The following is a 14,555-nucleotide window of genomic DNA, read 5'->3' on the forward strand; positions in this document are numbered from 1 at the left end:
TGTGTGTGTGTGTGTGTGTGTGTGTGTGTGTGTGTGTGTGTGTATCTCTTGCTTTGCGGCTACTTCTGATTCCTAAGCATTGGACCAGTACTTACAAAATAGGAAATACGCAATACATAAGGACATTTGCTTTCTTCCTCACTGTACCACCTGTGCCTAGAAGCTGACACCTGAGTAGCCTTGCCTGCCTGATTGCTATGTTGTCATTTGCATTGTTATTAATGGTGATGGGTTGGAATCCAAGACGAAAGGGGATTTACAGCCCTCCCAACATTTTTAGACTTTGTAACAGTCTGAAATACAGACAAACATATTAGAAGTAATCGTTTTTAGTATAGTTCATCTCTGGTAGTGGCCAGACACGTTTTTCATAGTTGGCTGTCCTTTAGCTATGGACTAAAGGGTGAAATTGCAGAATAATTGAACTTAGAAATAATATTGTCTAAAAAAATTTAAACCACCAAAAAGTAGGAAAATTCATGTGAACAATAACCTGGACAACCGTTAGCAATTTCATTGCTAAACCAGGAAAGTCTCTGGTAAATGAGGATGAAGTGGTCACCCTATGCATAAATCCTGAGAACATCATGAGGCGGAAGCACAGAGACTCTGTCGAGTTGTATCCCAGCTCAGTCCTTTCCCTTACCCATCCATAGCATCACGACTGTCTGCGCTTTGACTCCTGCCTTAATGCACTAGAGTATGTACTGCTTCTAGGCCCAGGACTTAAACTTATCTGAGACCCTAGTCAGTGTAGCTCCCATTTCCCTTCCAGGCTTGAGGTTTGTTTACTCCTCCCACGTTCTAGTTTTTCAGACCAGTTTCACTATAACTAAACTCTGAAATGACCCCAGAATATTATTTTTACCCAATCTTCCCCATGAGGACTTAAGCAAGCATAAGGATGCAGCTGGGTCTTGCTCTCATCTGTTAAGTAGCCTGAGGCTGACTGGATAATCGTCAGAACACAGCTTTGATTGGGGACAGAGACTGACAATTAAGTGTGTCGAAAATAGATCCTTCTGTATTAAAAAGTGTGCTGGTAACATTTCATAGTACCAAGTAAGTGTGTATATATTTTTTCTAATCCAAAGGACAGAGAATTGGTTTTATAAAATGCCAGTGTTTATGCAGAATGGTGCTTACCTGTATGTTGATCCTGAGTGGTGATAATTTAATGGTCTACTTTGAAGAACAAAATGGAATTATCTTTATAAATACTCAATTAAAATGAGCAAAACAAATGCATTAACCATAACTAATTTAAATTATAACACAGATGTGAAAACTTATTGCAATATATTATTACGTATTTTTCTTTTTTCTTTTTTTCAACTACTAAATGGTGGGCGACATTTATAATATCTATGAAATTAAAAGAACTGCGTTTTCTTCATAAACTAGATATTTTCAGCACTTTAATGTTTGTACTATAAAATGGCATTGGTTTAGTCAGACCCTATTGATAAACTATTTTTGGAAATTATGATAAATTATTTCAAGGATTCTATTAATAGCAGTATTGTAAATTTTGTGACACTTTATCATAATTAAAATGTTAAAAAATTGACTTAAGAAAGGTGAACCGCCATTGAAGGTTTCAATCAAACCCTCTCCCTTAGGGTTTACAAGGAACTTTCAGTTTGGAACAAGATTTTCAAATCCCTTTTCTGGATCACATAGTTAGGTGGGTGTTAATTGCAGAAGAGAGAAAGAAAAGTGTAACAGATTTAGTTGCTTCCCAGAATCTTGATGTATTGATATATTACTTCAACCTGAACATCCAGCTCCACAGTCTTGATAAGAATCGAGCCTGAGTTATTTCATCCATGCTACCCCAGCAGAGGGTCTGAAATTAACTTCTTGCAGAAGGCTTGAGATTCTTGAGGCTGGAATGAACTCACTGGTACTTATAAGACAATCGAGCTGTATCTTTCTCCAAAACTCCCATTGTGTGTCTCCTATGCCTAGGTTATTTTTATTCCGTTTATTCCCTTGTTGCCTGCTGGAATGAGAGACCTTCCTTGACACCCAGTTTAACTGGAGATCTGACAACCTACCTAATTCTTGAACCATTTTACCCACAAGGAGATTTTTTGAAATCATGGGTTTTGTTTTTCTCCCCGATGTACCTTTCTAATCAAAGTTATGAGGGTACAACCTACCAGTATCACCTTCGCCCAGGGTTGGCTTCTGGCAGGTCTCCATAACCAGAGCAGTTTCCTTAGATATGGATACCAACCCAACTTACGCTGCCTTTTCTGGAATTTGGTGTCTTGGACTACTAGTCTTCCGAATTGAGGTGCATCTCTAGATCCAATTACTATCGGAATCCCAGTTTTGTGGGGTCTTAATTTTCTCTTCTCTTCCCACTGGACTTGGTGCGCACCCAGCATATCCCATTACTGAGAACACTTAGATTATTAAGTTGAACTTAGAACGGTTTGTTTTCTGGCAAGCTGCTGTGGTGGGCAGAGTAATACTTCCAGAGCGCCTGAGTTATAATGTTAGGTCTTTGATTTGTTAGCTGTATGAACTTGTCAAGTAATTTAAACTCTGAGCAGCATTTTCCTCATATTTGGATAATAACCCCTAGACAGTTTGTTTTGTAGGTTAAATGAAGTAACATACTAAGTAGTCCTTTGTAGTCTCTAAAGCATTCAATGTTATCTTTTTTATTTAGCAAGGATATAGTAGATGCCCACAACAGCATGAGCACTACACTAGTGCTTACAACACAGAAACGAAGTAACATGGCACAGCCCCCAAATTTTGTAGTCTGGGAAAGCTAAACGGGGGCAGTGTTGTTATCAATAACAGCAGTAGCGCTTCTGTAGTCACTGTGGGCCATCGCTTGACCTTTAGCCTCTTCAGGCAGAGTGTACAAATACCGACTGATCATTTTCAGTAGCATCGTCTTCAGGTAGAGAGTCCTTCAGCTCTAAGGAGTCTTGTGAAGGTAATAACATGATTTTTCTTAAAAGCTACTTGGTTTGAGTCATATATTGGACAAAATTCTGCATTGGTAATTTATACCAGTGCGTCTTACATTTTCTTTAGCAGGCCTAATTAAACTGAGATAAGGAAAAAGCAAGAGAACAGCATAGAGTTTTCAAAGCCAGAAGAATTTTAGAAATGCAAATGCATTTTAAGTGTATTTAAACCTAATAGCTGGCTTCATATATAATGAGAGTTTTAGAATTTAGAAGTATGAGAATTTATATGTATATTTGAGTTTATATCTGTATGAATGTATATATATGAGTTTATATATACGAGTTTATTTATATATATGTACATATATATGCATATAACCCCAGAAATGTCTATACAGACAACACATATTTTTTTCTTTCTCTTATATTCTGATGTCTTATTCCAAGTACTCTGTGCCAACAGAATTTAAACAAGAAATTTACTTTGGAATCATATGTGGTGATAGAAAACTAGGTCTACTATTTGAAAGGCTTCCCCAAGGGGCTAATGATTTAGCTACTCAGTCTAAATTGTGGTGTTCATAATGGTATTTAATGGTAAGAAAGAGGTTGTGATTGTCACTTTTGTATGTTCTATGACTTTTGGTTGGAGATATACACAGCATTTTGGTATCCTGGAAAGCTTCCTCCTGCAATTCTATCTAGGCTTTTGATACAGTGTAAGAAGGTCAGTCCCCAAGGGTATCATTGAGGGTTATGATACAGGCCTGAATGTGATCAAAAACAGTATTTCAGAAGCCTGGAGGATTCCTTTTGAGGCTGTCTGCACTAAATGACTCTCCTATCTTCTCCCTTAGGTTCAATATGTCAACTCAGTTCTCTTGAGGAATAGCTGCATCCCTAGGGGAGCTCGGCATGTAAAAATAATGAATTGAAAACTTCAGAAAGTGTGTCTTATTGTTTTCTCCATAGCTCTGCCTTTTTCACTGCTGCACTTTCCATATTTTCAATTAACAATATTAGTAGCTATATATTGCAGACATTAATTAGGCATGTTTTATAGCCTGTATGATATATGGCAATTTAAAAAGACTTATGAACATTGAGTTACTAAATTACATACTAAGGTATATTTCTTGATGTTGTTTCCTTTATGTCCACTTTTACCCCCTCCAGTACCCCAGCTTTTGTTCTTAGCTTGGCAAATCCCTTCTTGTCCTCAAGAATCATCTCTCCCAGGAACCCATTTTATTCCTTTCTTCCTACCATGTTTGGGTTGTATGGTCTTCCTCTGTGTTCCCAGAGCACCTCATCCACACTTACATCATCTATTCTTTTGTTTATTCATCACATAGTCTTGCCACAAACATATATTAAATGCTTATAGTGACCTAAAATATTCTGTGTTGAAATTACCTGTTTATAGTAGTCTCCCCCACTGTTTTATAAGCATCTTACATGTAGAGATCAGGTCTGATTTATTTTCTAATTCCCAGGTTCCAAAACAATTCTAGAGACAGTAGATGCTTAATAAATGTTTGTTGTATTGAGTCACTGATAGAAGCTGTGGGGTACTCTTATCAGAGCTAATCTAATTACAAGGGTAGATGAGCCAACGCACTGTGTGTTACTGTTAAATCATTTGATCATTATGATTCGCAAATATAGTTATATTCAAAATTATCCTCGGTGCTTTCTCTGAATAGGAAGCATGCTTACCATAGAAAGCTAAAGCTGAGGAAGGTAGCAGCCTCCACGTAAAGCCTAATGTCAGAGATCTCAAACGTGCAGTTGTTGGGAAATACAATCCACAGAATATATTTTGCTTGACTGATAGACCCACACAGTATCTTAAAGGACATAAAAGTAGGCAGGTGTTATGCTTACATAAGCATACAAGCAGCTTACCATGGGCAGCCTTACGGACTGCATATGCTAAAGGCACACTCCCTGCAGGTATTTGAGTTTGGGGCCTCTTCTATGTGGTTTGCAAAAATGCTCCCACGTATAAAACCTGCTGCTTTGTTAGCACGTTTATTCAGTTGTGATGTAATTTACTCGTTTGGGCGATATTGGATTACCAAAAATAGGCTTTTGTGTCAATTTTACAAATCATTTCCCAGTTAACATCTCTTTAGGATAAAAGAGATGGTTCGATGGTAAAGTATCTCTCAGCAGTATATTCCATAAGCACATAGCTACACACGTTAGTGCTTATACGCGTACGTTGTGTGATGCTGATTCTCACAACTTGTAACATTACACATTTCTCTCATAATCTTGTGTCGACTCCAAATCTCTAGTCACATCGGCAGAGGATCTTTTTAATCTCATAAATAAATCAACTTGTATGAAAAAACTTCTGTCAGTTCAAAAGATGAAGTAATATTTAGGTACATGGAAAAGGAATAAGGCATTCCAAGCAGAAGAGACCATATGAACAAAGATTCAGAAGGATAAAATGATCTATTTGGCTTATTAGCAAAGGATGTCTACGGAGACTAGAGAATTTGAAGTCCTATTAAAAAGAATGATATGGTAAAGAGTTTGGACTTGGTTCTCTTGTATAGCCTTCTGAGTGTATGTTTTAAATACTGCAAACAATTTCCATTTCAGAAAGTGAGATGACGACATTGTGGAAGGTAAATTAAAGTAGGGTGAGACTGGGGTTAAGGAGACCAGTGGAAAGGAATTGCAATAATAGTAGCAGGAATTGATTTGCAGTAGTAGAGAAGATAGACTGAATTTGAGAGACCATTCCTTTGTAGATAAAATGGGAGGAAACGTAAAGTATTTTTTTCAAAAGTCTATTTTGAAAGAAAATGTTTCAAGAGCCGGGACCCATCTCCTCACAAATGTCTGTAGAATTTTTTTTTAGATGATTAGATTGGTATTTGGTTATTTGAATGTACTGAAGTTAGTTTCCAGGTGGGTTAGACAACATTTAAATGTTTATATTTCTATCACTTAGTTAATTTAAAAAACAGATGATTCTCCCATTTTAAAGACTGGCATTCCTAAGAGAGGTTACATTTGGTTAAAATTATGTGAATTTGGGCCTCCCTGATGGTGCAGTGGTTAAGAATCCACCTGCCAATGCAGGGGACACGGGTTCGAGCCCTGGTTCAGGAGGATCCCACATGCCGTGGAGCAACTAAGCCCGTCTACCACAACTACTGAGCTTGTGCTCTAGAGCCCATGAGGCACAACTACTGAGCCTGCGTGCCACAACTACTGGAGCCCGCGTGCCACAACTACTGAAGCCCTCATGCCTAGAGCCCGAGCTCCGAAACAGGAGAGGACACCGCATTGTGAAGCCTGTGCACTGCAACAAAGAGTAGCCCCTGCTCGCTGCAACTAGAGAAAGCCGCGCACAGCAACGAAGAACCAAAGCAACCAAAAATAAATAAATAAAATTTTTTAAAAAAGCTTGCTCTAGTGTACAAAAAAAAAAGTTATGTGAATTCATTTCCTCAACAAATAGTATCTCCTTTGTGCTGAGTACAACTAGTTTTAGGCCTTAGGCATATAACAATGATTAGGAAAATTTGCTTCCCTCATGCAGCCTATTTTTTTTCATAAAGATTCTCGTTATTAACTATTAATATGCTTTCTTGGATTTTTAATTAATATTTTAATTTTTATAGAGTGTAAGTAAAGAATATCACTGCAGTGCTGCTTGAATGCTGGGGCAACACCAAGAAAAACTGCATAATTCAAAACTGTTTCAACTCTCTCAAGAGTGATTGTGAATGAATGACAAAAAGGCCAAAGTCCAGGTAATTAAGAAGGAAATGTGAAAACCCTATACCCTGCAACATTATGCAGATTGAGTTATGGATATTTTAATTAATCATCCTGAGGTTGACTAATTTAAATCTTATCCTGTCTTTAGGAAACTGCTCAGAATCTCCTTATGACTGTCTATCTTAACAAAAAGTTGTTTTCCTAAGGGAAAGTTATAATAAATAAATAAGCTAATTCACATTGTTTGAAGAATAATGGTGTGTACGCTCCTTGTGAACACAGAAAAATAATTTAACATTAAAATTATTGTTATGATTCAACTCTTTTTTCTACCTGTTCTTTGTTTGGTGACCTTATTAGTTGTCTGTATGTGAATGCATTATTTCATAACCTTCTGAGTACTAAGTTTTGGATTGTCTTTTAATTAGCATTTTAATTGCTCATCAGAGTAATTGAAGACAGAGTGGGAAAATGGAGGATTTGCTAATCCCTTTGGTACCAGTCAATGCTAAGTTTTCCCAAGGTCAAGTGCCTTCCAGCGGTACTAATAGAAACTTGCATTGCTTTGAGCTCCCTGGCACATGATATGACAATGCAGGGACTGGCATCTTTAAGAGTAAGAGATTATTCTTCTTTCTTTCTTCCCGAGTCCTTGGTTTAGTAAGAAAAAGTAGGAGTTGATCACTTTACAATGAAGAGATGGGAAGCAAATAGACATTCTCTCTGTGATCCAGGTTAGGTCAGATTAGAATAGATGTTTGCTACCTTTGTTGAGATGTGAACTTGTTGGATCAATGCTGGGCTGTTTGTGAGCAAGAGAGAGAAATTTGACATGATTTGCTTACTTTTTAAATATAATACTGAGTGCCTTCTATGTTGCAAACATTGGGCTGACAGCAAGCTAGGCGTAAGTTCTAATTATAAAAAGTAAAGAGTAATAATTTTTCTAATTTTATAGACCACACTACCCCCATCCCACAAAGTGGTGTATAAACAAAGGGAAGACACATCTACAAATGGATCCTAGGAGGAAGGACAGTGTAGTGCAGAGGCCAAGTGCCTGGTGTGAATGCCAGGTTTGCCATCTACTTGCTATGTCATCTTTCTGCGCCTCATTGAAGTTGCTGGGAAAAAGGGATGTCTCAGAAGACCATCGGGAGGATTAAGTAAATTAATACTTGTAAATGGTTTAGAATCATTGTTAAAACATTTTAGCAATAGACAGTAAGTCCCCTACATACAAACCTTGAAGTTGCGAACTTTCAAATGTGCACACGTGTGTTCACATGTCCAGTCACGTAAGTTAGTTCACGTGTCTGGTGTACATTGTCTTGTGCATGCATCCTCTACAAGTGGTTGTGCTTTTGTGTACTTTTACTGTACAGTACTGTACAGAGTACAGTAGTACAGTATCTTTATTTCAAGCCCAGGATGTCTGGAAGCAAGCGTAAAAGCAATGGTGATGTAGCTGGTACTGCTAAGAAAAGCTAAGTGCCAAGAAAGGACAAAGAGAGAAAAGAGGAAGAAGTAACTGAAGAACCGAAGAGATTCACAATGCAAGGGGATTTTCTTTATTTGAGGAGGCACTGCTAGTTTTTGAGGCACAGGACCCAAATGTAGAACAGTACACGAAGGTTGCAGCAGCCATTCAGAATGCAATCCAGTGCTACTGTGTCATATATGACGAGAGAAAAAGAGTTACTACCCAGATCTAGAGTTACTACTCTAGATCATTTTTTCTAGAGTGTAGGTAGAACTGAATCCAGCTAGGAACCAGAACCTGTGGTTGGTTTCACTCAGCGTCAGGCGTGAGTGAAATTGCAGCTTGCCCTCCATCTCCTGTTGCTGACAATCCTTCAGCTCTACCATCTCCCACCTCCTCTTCGTCCTCCAGTCAGTAACTCTTCTTGCCTGTTGACTCGATGCCAGCCCCTGTGTGCCAGCTGTTGTACTGTACTACTGTACTTCACAAGATACTATATAGTAAGATTAAAAATGTTTTCTTTATTTTTTGTTTGTTTTTTATGTATTATTTGTGTGAAAAGTATTATAAACCTTTTACAGGATAGTACTGTAGAGCTGATTGTGCTAGTTGGGTACCTAGGCTAACTCTGTGGGACTTAGGAACAAATTGGACTTATGAATGTACTCTTGGAATGGAATTCATTTGTATATAAGGGACTTACTGTGTTTTATTTTATTATTTTGACAATGAACACAAGATTAATCCAGCTTGGTGCCCATAATATGAAGACCAAGATTTCATGACGAAATTGATGTTGCTGTTAAAAAGTGAACATACTTTTCTCAGGCCTGAAAATATGATCCAAGTCATTCTTGCTGATTGGATCTGCTTAACTAGTCCTTCACCAGGATGTGTAAATGTTTCTATCTCATTCATATACCTGTGCTTGCCTTCTGGCTAACATCGTATACCTTTACACAGAGCTTTAAAAAAGCCTGTATGCCAGTACCCAGACTTAGATAGTAAATAAATTAAGGCATAGTTTGGCTCTCAGGAAGGACTATTTACTTTATCAAAGATGGATGATGAGGAAGGTGATCACAAACAAAAATAGAAGAATTAAGGAACTGATCCAAACCCAACTGAAAAAAAATTGCTTGTCCAATTATAATTATGCCAGTTCAAGTCAAGCACCTTACAAACTGACAGGGGATAACTGATGAATGGCCAGTAAGTTTGGCTTGAACAACAGGTCTGGTTTGGGGGCAAAAGGATAGCTATCCCTGAATTTATTTTTTAATTTCAATTTTTCTTTCTGCTGTTCAAGCCATCAATCTTCTATCCCTAAATACGACCCTAAAAATAAGTACAGTATTTTTCAATGTGGACAATTAACAGTCTCTCAAACCTGTGTTGTGAGACTTAAAACATTTTTAGAAAATTTTACTATTTTTTTTTTAAATTTATGACATGCAGTCTGAATTAAGTCTGCCTACTATGCAAACACAGTTTTAAAATATTCTCCTGGCTCTCTTTTCCAACCCCATTACTGTTCTTAAGCTCCTTATGTCTAGAATTTCTGGAGTTGCTCTGTTTAGAATGTTTCTCTGTTGAGTTGATAAAATACCGATAGAGATGTTTTCCCAGCATTTACCATTTCATTATTTTATCTTCATTTTATTTTTTCAACTTTTATAATTTAAAGATATCACCCTTTATCCTACTTAGTTCTTTTACCTTGGATGTGATTTTATGTGATATCACTGCCCTTCTTTCTTATTTTGTTCATGTTTCCTTCAGGTCCTCACTTGTCCTTGTATTGTTAATTTTAATATATCACATTGTTTGGAGTGTCATATAAACTGCACATAGTTAGATACTGGTTTGACCAATATGATAATCTTTAACGATAGGTCAGTTTGCCCTTTTTTAAATTTGTTGATATAATTAATATGTTTAGTTTTGTATCTGTCAGTTTTTAAATTTCCATTTGCAAGGTCAGTAAAAAGCAGAACAGGGACTTGACATTGTGTCTCCTACTGTTCAGAATGGTTTTCTCTCTGTCTCTTTTTCTTCCATTTATATTATCTTTCAAAAAATCAAAATGCATTTTAAGTTTTATATAGTTATACTGTAGAATAAGGATACATGACTTCGGAGTCACCAATTTCCGCATCTGGATTTTTACCCACAGACATGGGAGTCACAGTAATTCCTGAGATAAAGTGCACTGGTGCTAACCCCTGACCCAAAGAGAAGTCAGTTTTCCACGCTTTCTGTAGTTTATCATTTTTCCACTCTGACAAAAGGCTCATTTTCAGGCATAGCTTCTAAAATGTGTTTTCCTAGGTCACCAAGTTGATGATGGGGAGAGTTGCATTTCTGTTTTTAAAGTCACAATAGAAAATCTCTTCAGTTGCTTCGCTAATGTCATCTCCTCCCAACCTTTGAAATGTCCATTATTTCAGACCCAAGCCAGACTAGTGTGACCATTGACAAGTTATACACATGTACAAAACACATTTTGTCCTCTGATGGAAAGAGGATGTGTACTATTCTACCTGGGGTTTCACTTTTCTTGGTACTGGCAAAAGGCCTAATGACCTGATACAGATCTAATTCATATAATGATGTACCACCTGTGACCTGACAAGTGCTCTGAAATACAGTACACAGAGCATCACAGACCTCGTAGCGCCCACAACAGTTCATCTAACTAACTCAGAGTTCTGTGTAGAGGGCGATTGTCCTTGCTTACCTGTGACCCAGGTACTTCCAGGGCACTTGATTAAAGGTTTACTCAGATTAAAGGTTTACTTTACTGTAAGGGTAACAGCCTAAGACTCTCAGCACCTAATGTCAAACAGTGTTCTCTCAGCAGTAGTCTGTGTATCCTACTTGTATATACATCTTTGTATTTTATGTATATTCAGAAAGGGGAGTTGCTTTCAGTTCAGTTATGTATATACTAATAAAATTCTAAGCTCATAAAAGAAAAGTTAGCACAAGTGCTCAGGAAGGCATTCCTGTGGAGAGGTAAGATAACATATGGTGAATAGTGGTTCAGTCAACATGGATTATCTAAGTACATATTATGTACCCAGCACTGTACTAGCACCATGGAGATACAAAAAAGAAAAAAAAGTTGATTTTCTTTCAAATTTTTCAGTGGAAGATATTGATGGAAGTAAGCCTTTCTGAGTGAATACAAGAAACTTCTCTTTAAAAGATTCTGTGTTTAGGATGTGGTTATGAGTTTGTCATAGAATTCATTACATAGGACATGGCACCTTCATGCGTGTAGAAGGGTGTGGGAAGGGGATCTTTTCTGAAAGAATACTCATTCCTGAGGTGACACACCTAGAAACAAATTCTGTTTCTTAGGCAGACAGCAAGGACTTTAAGGAACAGCCCTTGGTATGCACAATAGGGAAATCTTTGTTTCTTTATCTGAAAGAAACTAATGTTATCATGATGTCTAAACAGGAGCTCCTGCAGGCTGTTTCTGGAGAGAGAATATCTGGAGTGATGGTTATAGGATAGATTTGAGTTATAGGATAGATAACTTGAGATTTTTGTGTATCAACCTTTTATCAACCAACTCTCAAAAAGTATTAAAATCTTATATTCCCTTAGGGTTTGGTGAAGTCTTTGAAATATTCCACTCTGCCTCAGCAATGTTAAAGGAGTCTAGGGTAGGATTTTGTTTGCTTTTCTTTTTACTTACATTACCACTGCAGAGACAGAGCATTCTAGAACCAGAATGGAGGTGGCCATAATATTTGAAGTAAGAGAAACTCTAGGGTCAGGCTTTTCTCATTTTTTTGGAGAATTTTCTTCCCAGGAAAACAAGCTGGAGATTATGAATTAAATTTTCTTAATCAGGTACACACATATACACACACTCACAAACACACAATAGGGGACACAACAAAATGAGTCTGGTCCTCACCGCTCATGACTTATTCTGAGAGACACATGGTAAATAAATAAGTCAACAGATACAGTTTATATAATTGTAAATTGAGATGATGCTACAAAGGAAAAGGTCAGAGAACAATGCAAATCAGCCTCATTTGAGGGGATCAAGGAATTATTTTCAGAGAAAATGACATTTCAGCTGAGCCTTGACAGATGAGTAGGATTTTAACCAGGCAGAGAAATAGAGGGAAGAATGTTCCTGAAAGAGAAAACAACCCGTGTGAAGCATCTGAGGTGGGAAATGTGGCCTGCATTTGAACAGCTGAGGAAGCCCCATGGCCGGGCCATGCTCTCTCTCCTAGCTTTGGGTAGTTGCTGGCAGTCCTTGGCATTCCTTGACCAATATCTGCGTAACTCCATCTTTGCCTGTCTTCCCTCTGTGTGTCTGTCTCTGTGTCTCTTCTCTTCTTTTAAGGATACCAGTCATATTGGAATAAGGTCCTGCTCTGCTCCAGGATGACCTAACCTTCATTTCCACCTTAATTACATTTACAAAGACTCTGTTTCCAAATAAGATCACATTCCCAGGTACCAAGGGATTAGTGCTTCAGCTTATGTTTTGGGGAACACAATTCAACCCACAGCAGTAGGGTCTGTAAACTCTGCTGAGGAGTGATTGTTTTGTTCACTGAGAAACCGTTAAAATGGTTTAAGCAGAGGATTAGCATGATCTGACTTATTGTCTACTGTATAATTCCACTTATAGGACATGTTAGAAAGGGCAAAAGTATAGGGGCAAAAATCAGTCTGCTAGTTGCCAGGGGTTAAGGAGATCAACCACAAAGGGGCCATAGATGATATGGGGGATGGATGGAAATACTTGATATCTTGACTGTAATATAATTATGTAAACATCTATGGATGTGTACACCTGAAATGGGAAAATTTTACTGTACATAAATGATACTCAACATCAAACAAGCAGTAAGAATGGACTCACATCGGACTCTGCTCTGGTGGTCTAGTTGAGACAAAATTGTTGCTTAGATTAGGGTGGTCATAAACTCTCTCGTTGTTCTACTTCACTGCTGTGCAGAGTCTGCTTGGAATCAGTTATTAATTTGTCAGCTCCTTACCATTCTGGCAGCTTGCTGAAAAGAGCTTTTAGTGACAAGAGAAGTGAAGGAAGAGGCTCAGAACCTGGGGCACCTGCCAGAGGAGGGCCTGAGTAGAGGTCTGTGGGCCTTGATGTCAACAGAAGACAAGAATTACACAGCTTTCCCAAGGGTTGTTACTGCTCAGAATAATTAAGGAGAAGGAAAACACAGATGCCTAAGAAGGAAAGTAGAGAGCTGAATGAAGTGTCTCACTGTCCCATGTGAGTTGAAGGTCAATCTGTTGGGATGTGTTGAGGAGAAACCAGAGGCCGGGGGGATTAGACATGCTCCCCCACCCCAAAGAGGTTGCCAAGGCTTAGCTGCAGAAACTTGCTCTCCCTCAGCTCTGCTTTGCAGTTTAAATTCCCCAAGAAAGACTTTAGTGCCGATCTAGAAGTGTTTCATTGACAATAAGAAGAAACTTGCAAAAACAAGGTGCTCTGGAAAAAGTGATTATATGTATTTTTTTTCTTTAACAGTCACTTTTTTCTTCTTTTGCGGTTCACGGACCTCTCACTGTTGTGGCCTCTCCCGTTGCGGAGCACAGGTTACGGACGCGCAGGCTCAGCGGCCGTGGCTCACGGGCCCAGCTGCTCCATGGCATGTGGGATCTTCCCGGACTGGGGCAAGAACCCGTGTCCCCTGCATCGGCAGGCGGACTCTCAACCACTGCACCACCAGGGAAGCCCTTAACAGTCACTTTTTTTGTTTGTTTGTTTATTTATTTATTTTGTCTGCTCCAGATCTTCATTGCGGTGCACAGGATCTTTACTTGTGGCATGTGGATTTCTTTTTTTTTTTTTTTACTTCTTTATTGGAGTATAATTGCTTTACAATGGTGTCTTAGTTTCTGCTTTATAACAAAGTGAATCAGTTATACATATCCATATGTTCCCATATCTCTTCCCTCTTGCGTCTCCCTCCCTCCCACCCTCCCTATCCCACCCCTCTAGGTGGTCACAAAGCACCAAGCTGATCTCCCTGTGCTATGCGGCTGCTTCCCACTAGGTATCTGTTTTACGTTTGGTAATGTATATATGTCCAGGCCACTCTCTCGCTTTGTCACAGTTTACCCTTCCCCCTCCCCATATCTTCAAGTTCATTCTCTACGAGGTCTGTGTCTTTATTCCTGTCTTACCCCTAGGTTCTTCATGACATATTTTTTTTTCTTAAATTCCATATATATGTGTTAGCATACGGTATTTGTCTTTCTCTTTCTGACTTATTTAACTCTGTATGACAGACTCTAGGTCCATCCACCTCATTACAAATAGCTCAATTTCGTTCCTTTTTATGGCTGAGTAGTATTCCAATGTATATATGTGCCAC

This window comes from Aethalodelphis obliquidens, unplaced genomic scaffold, assembly GCF_003676395.1.
Source record: "Aethalodelphis obliquidens isolate GAN/ISIS:26980383/991018 unplaced genomic scaffold, ASM367639v1 scaffold14, whole genome shotgun sequence".
NCBI lineage: Eukaryota > Metazoa > Chordata > Mammalia > Artiodactyla > Delphinidae > Aethalodelphis > Aethalodelphis obliquidens.